The 15,319-nt window shown below is 38.0% G+C and overlaps 1 protein-coding gene across 4 annotated transcripts in view; it reads right to left on the reverse strand.

The window, feature by feature from the left end:
- CNTN4 (contactin 4) overlaps positions 1 to 15,319 on the reverse strand; it is a 952,026-nt gene that overhangs the window by 492,995 nt on the left and 443,712 nt on the right. The window lies entirely within an intron of this gene.

Here is a 15,319-nt window from a genome sequence, read left to right on the forward strand (position 1 = left end):
TAGTCTCCAGTTCCTGTTCTTATTTATTTTCCAATTAATAATACAAAAATGCCAACATGGAAAAGCTGCTACTGTACAAGATAGAGTTAACATTGCTGGACCACAAGGAAAAAATTCCAAGGTTTAGAATGGAGTTATATGTGGGAAGATTATAACTACTCTATCAATTTAAGTATTTTTCCTTACTCTATGTTTCATCTCCTGAATCCAATAAAAGAGCTCAGCTCTAGTGCCTACTGGGAGAAATCCTACCATGTATGAGTAGCTGACTACTAGGTTTTTTTGGACAAATAGAGAACATGATTTAAAAAAGCAACTCTTCCATTATCCAGAAATCTCAAAATAGGAGAACTTTATGGTATATGAAAGGGTCTGTATGCCAAAGGCTACAAAGCAAGTAAGTGAATGAGTGAACAGGCAGACAAACAGGGCACTCTGGAGAACACAACCTGTCTGAAGTGGGTAGATGCTCCTTAGCTCAAGCTGATGGCTAACATATGGGGCACAGACCCAGGACTACAAGACCATTTATAACTTTTCAAAGAAAAAATAATTAAATATTATTGTATTTTGAAAATCTCCCATTTTTAAATATTGAAAATCAGTTCAAAATATTTTCTTAAACAATGTGTGAGCCAAATAATGTCAAATTATTGTCAGGTCCCAAAGGTCTGCAACATGACCTTAGAAAAAAGAACTCTGACAGCACTTGCTTTCATCTACCCATCCCTTCTCCCTCCGTACTGCCAGCAAGCCATGTATTTATGCATATATGGGGCACCTTTTGCTTTCCAGACACTAGATGAGGCACCGGACCTCCCAAAATGCAGACAACCAGATCTAGCCTCAAGGATCTCCAACTCCTACTAACTGGGGGCATTTACCCACATTTCATAAAACTGCAATACAATACGCCATTGTGAAGGAAGGAAGAGACTTTCTGGCCTGGGAAATATCATAAAGGAGAAGAGCTCCCACTGGGGTCTAAAAGATGAGCAGGATACTACCTATTTATCCTATTTACAGGAGAAAGCTAGGAAACTAGGAGACTCAAATTCTCTTTACAATTCTGGCTATAACTAGTTGCATGATTCTGGGTATACACCTGATCCTCTTTCCTTCTTCTTCTTCTTCTTTTAATTAACATATAATGTAGTATTTGCCCCGGGGGTACACGTTTGTGAATCATCAGACTTACACACTCACACCACCAGACTTTCACAGCACTCACCATAGCACATACCCTCCTGAGTGTACATAACCCAACCACCCTATCCCCACCCCCACAACCCCGCAGGAGCCCTCAGTTTGTTTCATGAGATTAAGAGTTTCTTATGGTTTGTCTCCCTCCTGATCCCTTCTTGTCTCAAAGATACCTTCTTGCTAAGTAAATAAAACCTTTTTGAAAACTATACAGTGCCATACAAATGCTAGATAGTATTTTTACTGCACATCCAATATTTTTATCCTAATGATAACCTGGGGCTTTTCATCTCACCCCCACTTGTAAGGAAAACACTATGATGGAACACAGGCTCACATAAAAACATGGAACAGCACAAGCTCATTAATCAAGGGCTCTTAGCATTAATTTATACTGGGTGGTCACTGAGAAGCCCTTATGTTTACCAGGAAGCTAATAGAAAGTGGAGAACCATCATTAGAGAACTTGTCTTTCCTTTGTGCCCTTAAATAGCTCAGTTTCTGATAAAGCTAGACTAATATATTGTGAAGACAAAAGGGACTCTTAACTTCTGATCTGCTGATGTGGCTGAAAGCAGGCAGCATCTCTAATTGGATATGTTCAGATACTTTTCTGACATGCATGGTGATTAGGCCATTTTAGATAAACAGGATGTGCTGATCAATGAAAACTATTAATGTCTTAAGCAAATGATCAGGGTATTAATAATTAATTTTGCGAGGGAAATGTCATCTCAGACCTGGGGATTGATCTACAATGTTAAGCAGTTTCTTGAAGCAATTAAAATTAGCTTAGGAAATGTATCCTATTTCATGATAAAGATTTAATTCATGGTATGATGCTATTTACAGTGTGTGTTAAGAGCTGTAGATTTTTAAGGATGAAGGGATTCAAGCACCCTATTGGCATTTATTTACATTCAGGTAAGGTAAGGTCGTTGACAGTAATTTGTCTAGTGGGCAGTTGTGTCACTGAACCAGGTTTTCTGTACGGAGCTGAAGATTCATGAATCTCATGTGGGACTGTGGTACAGGATACAAAGTTTCATAATTTCAGTTTTTCTACTAAAGCCAGAAAGAAGGCTGTAGGATGAGCCAAGAGTTATGGTGGTAATAGATCTCCCCTGCAGCTCAGAGCTCTCCCTGGTTTATCCTAAGGTGGCTATAGCAAAAGATAGTGTACTCAGCACTAACTCTGAGACCTTGCCCATGAATTAGACTCGTAAATTCTAGAGAGGAGACTACACAATGAAAGAGGACTTGGTTGCTTTCTCTGGCTGAGCCAGAAGGAGATTAACTGAGAACTCTCAGGATATTTTTACACAATGCTAAACAGAGCAAAACTCTTCTAGCCTTCAATCCTTTGAACAGTTTTGATATTCTGATAGTAATACCAAAGATCTCCCTATAAAGTACTTAAGAAAAAGCAGTATTCATGGGACACCTGAGTGGCCCAGTCAGCTTCTGACTTTGCTCAGATCATGAATACCAGAGTCCTGGAATCTAGTCCTACATCAGGCTCCTTGCATTTTGGGGAGCCTGCTTCTCCCTTTGCCTGCTGCTACCCCTCCTTGTGTTTTCTCTCTCTCTGGCAAATAAATAAATAAAATCTTAAATTTAAAAAAAAAAAAGAATTAAGCAGGATTCAATTCCCTTTTAAGAGTCCTGGTTTCTAAGAACCTCCATGCAGGATCTGATCATACCATTATTTGATTTAGGACTCTGTTAATTTACAATGCTGTTGTTATCCAAGTAGCTCTAATTCAGCCTAATTAGAAAGTGCATTTGTTTATTGTGCAACAGAAACAGTAAAAGGTGCCCGGTGTGCGGAGGTAGTAGGGTTAAGGGCCCTGTCCTTGAAAAGCTCACTGTTGGCTTGACAATGAGGGGACTAAAGCAGTCATTAATTCAGTTCAAGGCATATAAAAAAGTCTATTAAGTGTTAAGGATGCAAAAGCACATCATCTAATTGAATTGGGGGTAGTGCGGTTTCAAAAAAGCTTTCCAAGGGTCCTAAACAGTTCATCTGAGTTTAAAGGATAAATAAGAGGGAGGAAGGAAATTCTAAGCCAAATGGATGAGGACAACACAGACCAGGAAGATGAGAACTTAGTGTGTTCTTTATGGCAACACAAGATAATGAAAGCAGCAAAGTCTGAAGAGTCGGACTTGTGCTCCAACCCTGGATCTCGAATTCCCTAGCTACTTGGCTCATTTGTAAAATAATGGCAATCATACCTGTCTCCCAGGCTTCCTGAAAAAATTAGTGAGAATTTATGGAAGACACGGAGTACAGGTCCTTGATACTTAGTTGCCATCCTTGTTAAAAATAGCACAGCACAATTAAGTCAGGGCCCTGATAGCCAAACTGCCTTGAATGTATATTAAAGAATTTGGACTAGAATCTGAAAGTTAAGATGACTAGGGGAATGACTTTAAACAGGGAAAGGACCTTAAAAAAAAAGTTGATTTATGTGTATGGGGATCTACTTTAAATGCAATCCCAGAAGTATAGGATATCTGTTTTCCTTCTTTGCTTTTTTCCTCTGGTCAACAAATTTAACTACATTTCTAATTACAAAGTATTCTTCCAATATATAACAAAGTTTTCAGGGCCTCAAGGCAGGAAGGCAGAGTGGAATAACACTGGAATTGGAATCAAGCACAATGAGTTCTTTCTTCCTGGTTTTGCCCATGACTTGGGAAAACCATATAGTCTTTATAAACATATTCGTCTATAGACTGGGGACATCAGTGTGCTGTAAAGGTCACCTGACATTTTTTTTTGAAAGTAAGTATTAGTCATTATTATTGTTTAGATGGAAATTAAAATCTTCTCCCCAAATGGAATTTAAATCTAATGAAGGTAAGGAATCACTGCTTTATTCCCTTATATTTGAGAGGCACATGGACAGTGTATGGAACAGACTAGACAGTCAATGGTTGGTATGTAAATGAAAGAACAAATGTAATTCACATCTTTGTGGACATACCACATGCTTTTACATTCCTTTCTTATTTAGCCTTCATAAGGACCCTGAATGTCAGGCATTAGCACTATCCTCTATAAAATTATAGCTTTGGCAATTAGATTGTGAGAGGCTGTGGAAGTTGTCCAAGGGCAAAGGTCTTTTCATCAATAGAGCCAGTACTCAAATCTATGTCTTCATACTTGAAGTTCTGTGCTCTTTTCTACCAGTGACAGAAATGTAAATAAACCTGTGTCTTTTAAAGCATGACATAAAGTTCTGATGGTGATTCTTTTCTAAATCTGCTTTTCACATTGTCCTTTTTCAGAAATGAAGCCAGATGCCAGCACGTAATAGTGCAGAATCTGTGTCATATTTATAATGCAGTTTCTGAGCTGAGACCTAGTCGGAAATCTACCTATTGCTAGTGTTAATTCACAAATCTTGTGCCAGTACGAATGTGAGTAAATTCCTTTCTCTTCCACTGTTAAGAGCAACATGAACATTTGTTTTCTTACTAATTATTATTTAGAGTGCAGCCATTTTTAAGGCAGGAATTTTAAAAAGGATCATCCACATTTCCCAGTTGTATAGTTGAGCATTTTTTAACTCCACAATTAGCTAATGAGGTGTGCAGTCAATCACAATGGTGGGGAAGCAATGAACAAAACTAAAGCAATAGAGAAATCTGGCTTCCTTAGAAAGCAATCTGCCAATCATTTAAAGGGAAAATGGCATACAGTCAAATCTTAAATTTTAATCAGTCAACAGATATTTACTGAGTGCCCATTATTCAAATGGTAATATGCAGAATGAAAAGAGTCAAGGTCAAGGTCTCTGCTCACAAGGGCACAGCAACTCATTAGGTAGAAAAGACTGCAGACTATACAAGTTAGTTTATATGTAAAGTGAGTAGTATATATAATGTATAATTTCTATGGTTATGGTAGCTAGCCTACAGGTTCTTTCTGACAAGTGAAAATTCTTATCATATCAATCTAATTAGCTTACTAGATTTTCTTCTACATCAGCTTTTTACTCTATGTACTAGAAGAGACACATTTCCATTTCTATTTCCCTGATGTCTTCCCGGCTTCTGTGGAGACTGCAATAAGTCTTCTTTAGGAATGGTGAGAAAACATGTTTTGCTTAGTTTTTTTCATTGGACTTCTTGTCCCAAGCATCTCAAAGAACAGAGAGAACAGTGTAAAGAAGAAAAGAGGGGCACCAGGGTGGCCCAGTCAGTTAAAAGTCTGCAGTCAGCTCAGGTCATGATTCCAGGGTCCTGGGATGGAGCCATACATAGAACACTGCCCCACAATCACACTGGTCTCCTTGTTGAGTGGGGAGCCTGCTTTTCTCTCTCCCACTCCCTCTTCTTGTGCTCTCTGTCAAATAAATAAATAAATAAAATCTTTAAAAAAAAAAAAAAAACAAGAAGAAAAGTTATAAAGAGCCTGGATAATACATTTGGAAAATGCCACCTATTTACCAAGAGGTAGATAGCATAAGAGGCAATCCCTTATTTAGACTGTACGTGCCTACCCGATAGCTGATTTGGACTCTATTTCCATCATAAGACCTCATTAGAGAAGACACTGAAGAATTAGAGAGGTTGGCTTAAAGTGGACAACTTTCCCCATTTTTAAAGGCTTCTTTTGGACAAAACAGTGTCTACCACTTGGTAATTCTAACCAGAAATATGATAATTTCATTAGGCAGATATCCTGAGGGATAAAAACCAAGCAAGCCAATATCTCATCATTTCAGTCACTGAAGGATATATTTATGCATTCTGAGAGCCAAGAAAGTTCTATACACTAATTTTCAAATATTTTTTATTAAAGTTTCTTAGAATATATACCCACTATCACTTTCTCAGTATACTTTTTCCCTATAAAATCTTAATCTGCTTTGATGTTGGACTTGTACACTTTGCTACTGGGGAGACATTTTTCCAAAAACCAAAGCAGTCCCAAGAATTACACTGCAGTATTTCAAAAGATCCCTGGATTGAGACTCAGCATAACTGGGTTACTGACTCAGTGTTGTTATTTAATTGCTGGCCAAGTTTCTCAACCAATAAAAGAGGGTGAACTAGATTGCTTCTAAGGAAGGATGAAAGCCTGACTTGTATCACCATATCAGAGAACAGTCGTGCATTTGGAAGATAATTAGTCAAATGAATGGTAGTCACCATGGCTTTGTCATCACCAAAGCTATTTGAGACACCTCACCGTTTCTCAGATTACACCATGTTCCCATCCAGGAAAGTTGCTTTTAAATGTTATGTGTGCTGCTCAAAAATATTATGATACTGGGGTACCTGGGTGGCTCAGTGGGTTAAAGCCTCTGCCTTTGGCTCAGGTCATGATCCTAGGACCCTGGGTTTGAGCCCAGCATCTGGCTATCTGCTCAGTGGGGAACCTGCTTCCTCCACTCTCTCTCTCTGCCTACTTGTGATCTCTGTCTGTCAAATAAATAAATACAATCTTAAAAAAAAAAAAAAAGATATGATACTAAGGAATAAACCTCACCAAATAGGTAAACGATCTGCACTCTGAAAACTACAAAATGATGAAAAAAATTGAACACAACACAAAGAAATGGGAAGATATTCCATGCTTTTGGATTTAAAGAACAAATATTGTTAAAATGTCTATTCCATCCATAGCCGTCTACATGTTTAATGCAATCCTTATCAAAATACCAACAGCATTTTTCACAGAGGTAGAACAAACAATTCTAAAATTTGTATAGTACCACAAAAGACCCATATAGCCAAGGCAATCTTGAAAAAGAAAAAAAAAAAAGCTGCAGGCATCACAATTCCAGACTTAAAGTTATATTTCCAAGCTGTAATAATTAATATAGCATGGTACTGGCACAAAAATAAACACAAAGGTCAAGAGAATAGAAGAGAATAGAAAACCCAGAAGTAAACCCACCATTACCTGGTCAATTAATCTTCAACAAAGCAGGAAAGAATAACCAATGGAATAAGGACAATCTCTTCAACAAATGGTGTTGGGAAAACTGGACATGTAGAAGAATGAAACTAGACCACTCTCTTACGCCATACACAAAAATAAATTCAAAATACATTAAAGAGATAAATGTGAGGCTTGAAACCATAAAAATTTTAGAAAGGAGCACAGTCAGTACTCTTTAGAAACAGCCATAACAAATTTTTCTAGATATGTCTCCTGAGGCAAGGGAAACAAAAGTAAAAAACAAACAACAAACAAATAAGAAACAAAAAACCAAAAACTTACCGGGATTTCTTCAAAATAAAAAGCTTCTGCATAGCAAAGGAAACAATCAACAAAAGCAAAAGGCAACCTACAGAATGGGAGAATATATTTCCAAATGACTTATCTGATAAAGGGTTAATATCCAAAATACATAAAACAACATATACATATAAACACCCAAAAAACAATGGGCTGAAGACCTTAACAGACATTTCTCTAAAGAACATATCCAAATGGCCAACAGACACAAGAGGGGATGCTCAACATCACTTACGATCAGGTAAGTACACATTAAAACTGTAATGAGTTATCACTTCACACCTCTCAGAATGGCCAAAATCAACAACAAAAGAAACAAGTATTAGCGAGAATTTGGAGAATTCTCCAAATTCTCTCTCTTGTGCAGAACACTGCACAAGTGTTGGTGGGAATGCAAGCTGGTACAGCAACTGTATTAAACAGTATAGAGATGTCTCAAAAGTTAAAAACAGAACAACCCTATAATCCAGCAAAGAATATGAAAACACTAAATCAATGGGATACATGCAGCCCTATGTTTATAGGGGCAATTTTTTACAATAGCCAAGATAAGGACGCAGCCCAAGTGTCCACCAATAGTTTACTTCTGGGCTTATTTCTGGATTTTCTCTTCTATCAATATAAGTGCTTATTGTCTGTTTTTGTATCAATAGGATACTCTATTGATTACTACAGCTTTGTAATATAACTTGATGTCCAGAAAAGATAAACAGATAAAGAAGATGTGATAAACACACACACACATGCATGCATACACACACACACACACACACGAATATTATTCAATCATAGAAACTGAAATCTTGCCATTTTCAACAGCACGGATGGAACAAGAGAGTATAATGCTGAGCAAAATAAGTCACTCAGAGAAAGATTAATATCGTATGATTTCACCCATACATAGAATTTAAGAAAGAAAAGTAATGAGCAAAGAGGAAAAAAAGAAAGAGACAAATCGAGAAACAGACTCTTAAGTATAAAGAACAAACTGATGGTTAACAGAGGGGAGGAAGATGAGGGTTTGGGTTCAATAGATGTTAGGGATTGAAGAGGGCACTTGTGATGAGCACCAGGTGATGAATGGAAATGCTGAATCACTATATTATACACCTGAAACTAATATTACACTGTAAAAAAAAAATAAAGTTACATGTGTACCATAAACAAACAAAAATTAAATTCTATGTATGATGCTATTACCAGAAATTAAATCCTGCAGCACAAATGTATATTCACTGTTCATAGCCTCCACTAGATAATCACTTATTGTGCTACTGTTCAAGTTTACTTATTCTTTACTTTTATTAAAGTAATACATAAACATAGCTTAAATACTTACTCCTGCTCCCTGGAGGGAACTACTTCCCAGAGAAAACAAGTTATTTTTCTGGTATGTATCTTAATTTTGATTAAATAAAAATGCTTAAACTACTATTTCTTGATTTGAGGGTTTAATGTATTATTAGCTTATTTTATAGATCATGATAATTCAGCTCTCTTATACAGTCAGTCCCAATGATAGACACACATGCACAAACACATGCACACATACCTGGTTCCACTCTTGTCTGAATTTAGTTGTATCACTTAATTTGGCTGATAATTTTTTTTTTTAAAGATTTTATTTATTTATTTGAGAGAGAGAGAGTGAGAGAGAGCATGAGCGAGGAGAAGGTCAGAGAGTGAAGCAGACTCCCCATGGAGCTGGGAGCCTGATGTGGGACTCGATCCCGGGACTCCAGGATCACGCCCTGAGCCGGAGGCAGTCGTCCAACCAACTGAGCCACCCAGGCGTCCCTGGCTGATAATTTTTCAACTAAGTCCCAGAGTATACTGTTTTATTTCCTTTTTGTGTTAGTTGGGATTTTTTTAGAGTTAATAATTTCCTCTTTATTTGCTTAGGTTTCTAAGTATCTATCACAAATTCATCCTAAACATTCTACTATATCTAACACTTTCAATATGTTTAAACACATCTTATAGTCATCAATTTTAGAAAGTTTTTATTTACATTTAGATACCGATCACTTTTATGATTCAGTTGAAAAACAAATGAAAATGGGGCCTATCTTCTATCATGAAAGCCATGTATTCAAAACTGTAATTATATATATTATGTATATTATGCAATTATCTATCTATTTATATACTGTTTATATGTTTGTGAATTTTCAGTACAACTTGTGTAGATAAAGGAACATGTATATTTGATTAGGGGTGCCTGAATGGCTTGATCTGTTAAGCTCTGGGCTCTTGATTTCAACTCAGCTCACGATCTCAGGGTCATAAGATTGAGCCTACACTCCATGCTGGGTGTGGAGCTTGTTTAAGATTCTCTCTCTTCCTCTCCATCGGCCCCTCCTCCAACACTTCTGTGCTTGTGTGCTCATGCATACACACACGCCTTCTCTCACTCAAAAAAAAAAAAAAAGAAAAAGAAAAAAGAAAAGAAAAAGCATATGTGATTAAGCTATTAATGTTGGTGGCAGTGTAATGGTAGAATAAAATACAAAATAACAGAGGAAATGATAAACAACATTATCATCTACAGAGTACTTACTACGCAGTAGTCTTATAAACTAACTCATCTCATTTTTAAAACAACCCCCCCCTTTTTTTTCCCAATTTATTTACTTTCAGAAAAACAGTATTCATTATTTTTTCACCACACCCAGTGCTCCATGCAAGCTGTGCCCTCTATAATACCCACCACCTGGTACCCCAACCTCCCACCCCCCCACCACTTCAAACCCCTCAGATTGTTTTTTAGAGTTCATAGTCTCTCATGGTTCGCCTCCCCTTCCAATTTACCCAAAAGCACATACCCTCCCCAATGTCCATAACCCTACCCCCCTTCTCCCAACCCCCCTCCCCCCAGCAACCCACAGTTTGTTTCGTGAGATTAAGAGTCAATTATGGTTTGTCTCCCTCCCTATCCCATCTTGTTTCATGGATTCTTCTCCTACCCACTTAAGCCCCCATGTTGCATCAACACTTCCTCATATCAGGGAGATCATATGATAGTTGTCTTTCTCCGCTTGACTTATTTCGCTAAGCATGATACGCTCTAGTTCCATCCATGTTGTCGCAAATGGCAAGATTTCGTTTCTTTTGATGGCTGCATAGTATTCCATTGTGTATATATACCACATCTTCTTGATCCATTCATCTGTTGATGGACATCTAGGTTCTTTCCATAGTTTGGCTATTGTGGACATTGCTGCTATAAACATTCGGGTGCACGTGCCCCTTTGGATCACTACTTTTGTATCTTTAGGGTAAATTCCTAGTAGTGCAATTGCTGGGTCATAGGGCAGTTCTATTTTCAACATTTTGAGGAACCGCCATGCTGTTTTCCAGAGTGGTTGCACCAGCTTGCATTCCCACCAACAGTGTAGGAGTGTTCCCCTTTCTCCACATCCTCGCCAGCATCTGTCATTTCCTGACTTGTTGATTTTAGCCATTCTGACTGGTGTGAGGTGATATCTCATTGTGGTTTTGATTTGTATTTCCCTGATGCTGAGTGATATGGAGCACTTTTTCATGTGTCTGTTGGCCATCTGGATGTCTTCTTTGCAGAAACATCTGTTCATGTCCTCTGCCCATTTCTTGATTGGATTATTTGTTCTTTGGGTGTCGAGTTTGCTAAGTTCTTTATAGATTTTGGACACTAGTCCTTTATCTGATAGGTCGTTGGCAAATATCTTCTCCCATTCTGTCAGTTGTCTTTTGGTTTTGTTAACTGTTTCCTTTGCAGTGCAAAAGCTTTTGATTTTGATGAAATCCCAAAAGTTCATTTTTGCCTTTGCTTCCCTTGCCTTTGGCGATGTTCCTAGGAAGATGTTGCTGCGGCTGAGGTCGAAGAGGTTGCTGCCTGTGTTCTCCTCAAGGATTTTGATAGATTCCTTTCTCACATTGAGGTCCTTAATCCATTTTGAATCTATTTTTGTGTGTGGGGTAAGGAAATGGTCCAATTTCATTTTTCTGCACGTGGCTGTCCAATTTTCCCAACACCATTTATTGAAGAGGCTGTCTTTTTTCCATTGGACATTCTTTCCTGCTTTGTCGAAGATTAGTTGACCATAGAATTGAGGGTCTATTTCTGGGCTCTCTATTCTGTTCCATTGATCTATGTTTCTGTTTTTGTGCCAGTACCATGCTGTCTTGATGATGACAGCTTTGTAATAAAGCTTGAAGTCCGGAATTGTGATGCCACCAACTTTGGCTTTGTTTTTCAATATCCCTTTGCCTATTCGAGGTCTTTTCTGGTTCCATATAAATTTTAAAATTATTTGTTCCATTTCTTTGAAAAAGATGGATGGTACTTTGATAGGAATTGCATTAAATGTGTAGATTGCTTTAGGTAGCATAGACATTTTCACAATATTTATTCTTCCAATCCAGGAGCATGGAACATTTTTCCATTTCTTTGTGTCTTCCTCCATTTCTTTCATGAGAACTTTATAGCTTTCTGAGTATAGATTCTTAGCCTCTTTGGTTAGATTTATTCCTAGGTATCTTATGGTTTGGGGTGCAATTGTAAATGGGATTGACTCCTTAATTTCTCTTTCTTCTGTCTTGTTGTTGGTGTAGAGAAATGCAACTGATTTCTGTGCATTGCTATTCTCCTGAAACTGTTCCAAAAAATAGAAATGGAAGGAAAACTCCCAAACTCATTTTATGAGGCCAGCATCACCTTGATCCCCAAACCAGACAAGGATCCCATCAAAAAAGAGAGCTATAGACCAATATCCTTGATGAACACAGATGGGAAAATTCTCACCAAAATACTAGCCAATAGGATTCAACAGTACATTAAAAGGATTATTCACCACGACCAAGTGGGATTTATCCCAGGGTTGCAAGGTTGGTTCAACATCCGCAAATCAGTCAATGTGATACAACACATCAATAAAAGAAAGAACAAGAACCATATGATACTCTCAATAGATGCTGAAAAAGCATTTGACAAAGTACAGCATCCCTTCCTGATCAAAACCCTTCAAAGTGTAGGGATAGAGGGCACATACCTCAATATCATCAAAGCCATCTATGAAAAACCCACCACAAATATCATTCTCAATGGAGAAAAACTGAAAGCTTTTCCACTAAGGTCAGGAACACGGCAGGGATGTCCATTATCACCACTGCTATTCAACATAGTACTAGAAGTCCTAGCCTCAGCAATCAGACAACAAAAGGAAATTAAAGGCATCCAAATCGGCAAAGAAGAAGTCAAATTATCACTCTTCGCAGATGATATGATACTCTATGTGGAAAACCCAAAAGACTCCACTCCAAAACTGCTAGAACTTATACAGGAATTCAGTAAAGTGTCAGGATACAACCCCCCCTTTTTAAAAAAATCTTATTTATTTATTTGACAAATGGAGATCACAAGTAGGCAGAGAAGCAGGCAGAGAGAGAGGAGGAAGCAGGCTCCCTGCTGAGCAGAGAGCCTGATGCGGGGCTCGATCCTAGGACCCTGAGATCATGACCTGAGCTGAAGGCAGAGGTTTTAACCCACTGAGCCACCCAGGTGCCCCTTAAAACAACCCTTCAAGTGGCACCGGGTTGGCTCAGTCAGTTGGGTGGCCAAATCTTGATTTCGGCTCAAGTCATGATCTCAGGGTTGTGAGATCGATTCCTGAGTTGGGCTCTGCAGTGAGCAGGGAGCCTGCTCAAGATCTCCCTCTGCTCTCTGCCCCACTTCACTTGTGCACATGGCATGCACATTTTCTCTCTCTCTCTCTCATAAATAAATAAGTAAAAACACAAATACATAAATAAACTTTTTTTTTAAAGAGGAACCCGTTAAGGTGGACAATATTATTTTCATTTTAAGGGTTAAATAAATTGTCCTTTGTTAGAACTTTTATCATAGGGACAGGGCATGAACTCTAAATGCCACCCCCCACCAAGTTTATTGAAGTATATTTTGCATACGCTCATTTACAGTATTTTCAGTGTAAAGTTTGATGAGGTTTCAAAAACTTGTGCAGTCATACAACTGCCACTACCAGCAAGACAGAGAATATTTACATCCCCCTTGAAATGAACCCTGAAAGTTCAACTTCAGAGTGTAGATATTGATGCCCTATGTGGAAATTCTCCCAAATAGTTACAATGCAGGCTTATTAGAAGAACAGGAAATGGTAGCATGTAAAAAATATACAGTGGTGTTTTCCCCTTATTTAGACTGCTTTTCACATATTTCATCCTTCCTTTAGAATGGCATTCCCATATTAGTACACTCTCATTACAATAAAAACAAAAACAAAAGTAGATCATAGCTGAAGATAGGAAAATACATGGCACCTCCATTCTTCCTTCCCATTCCTATGGAAAGCAAGCTAATTTAGTATGGCACTCTTTCTTGCTTAGCCCAAGGGCAGTCCCTGAATCTTTTCAACATAACATTTCAAGTAGACACAACAAAATCAATATAGCTTGCAAGTAAAATTAAAAATTTCTTTGCCTTTCTCATGGTGGTTCAAACAATGGCTTTAGAATTACAAAAGCTAGGTTCAAATCCCAGTTCTATCATTTACCTGTTGACCTTGGGCAAGTCATTTAAGCTCTGCTGGCCTCCCTTTTCTCTTTGGTAAAGTGACAGGGATGATACAGGGTTGTTGAAAGGAATATAAGAGAAAACATTTATAAATAGATTCTGCTAGAAAAAGGTAAGCATGGCTTTTGAGTAAGTAAACTTGCTGGGAAAAAAAGATGAGCAAGCAGTGAAACATTTGGCTTCAGGAGAAAATGGATACAGAAAAGTACACTGTACCAGCAGGGAAAACCCATGATTACACTGGATTCTTTCCTGAGCATTAAAGAAGGGTGTATGGAAGTGGTTTAGGGGAAACGAATCTTCCCACAGACTCCAGTCTCAGTCTTGCTTTCTGGGTAATGGGAAGTCAACTTTGCAAACTTTTTAAAGGCTCCTACCATCCCAGCAGGATGGGTTCCTTAGCAACCATCTCACGTTTGTTTTCCTTCTGCCCACTGGTGTGCTGCAGAGTGCCAATTCTGCTAAACTCCCAAATAAATCACTGTTAATGAAGCATGCTGCAATACAGACAGCAACAGGCATTTTTTAATCACCTAAACTAAAGAAGAGCTAAAGGTAAGCACAAAACACTCTAATACCTAATATATTAGGTGTCAGATTTAAAGTGGCAAGAACCGTATGACTTTCAGAGCTTTTCCTTGGATGCACTTAGTGGGAAAGTAAAGCTTACCAGTATATTCATCACTATGCACAGCTTGCTGATTGCTTGGACAGCCAAATCAGATATCCGATAGCTTAAAAGTGAGTCTGTATCTACTTATATAGAAGTAGAAATAAGATTGCAAACATAAACATACAAATAATAATAGGCTATAAAAATAAAGGGACTAAGATCTTTTACACTCTCTCCTTTATTCAAATTATTAATTATGCTTCAAGTAACTGGCATGCCATATGATACAGCAATAAGTAAGACAGATATTTTATTCTTTGGGGAAGTAAGTAACACAGTACTTTAAGGGTGTTTGAAACAAGAGAGTGTAGTACTCTAAGTCAGGAGTATACACAGTTTCGAAAACAGACCTAAATTCAAATCTCAGTTTGTTTGTTTGTTTGTTTGTTTTTTAATTTTTTTTAAAAGATTTTATTTTATTTATTTGACAGAGAGAGATCACAAGTAGGCGGAGAGGCAGGCAGAGAGAGAGAGAGGAAAGCAGGCTCTCTGCTCAGCGGAGAGCCCAATGCGGGACTCGATCCCAGGACCCTGGGATCATGACCTGAGCCGAAGGCAGCGGCTTAACCCACTGAGCCACCCAGGCACCCCTGTTTGTTTGTTTTTTAAG

Source organism: Neovison vison, chromosome 6 (genome assembly GCF_020171115.1).
Source record: "Neovison vison isolate M4711 chromosome 6, ASM_NN_V1, whole genome shotgun sequence".
Taxonomy (NCBI): Eukaryota; Metazoa; Chordata; class Mammalia; order Carnivora; family Mustelidae; genus Neogale; species Neogale vison.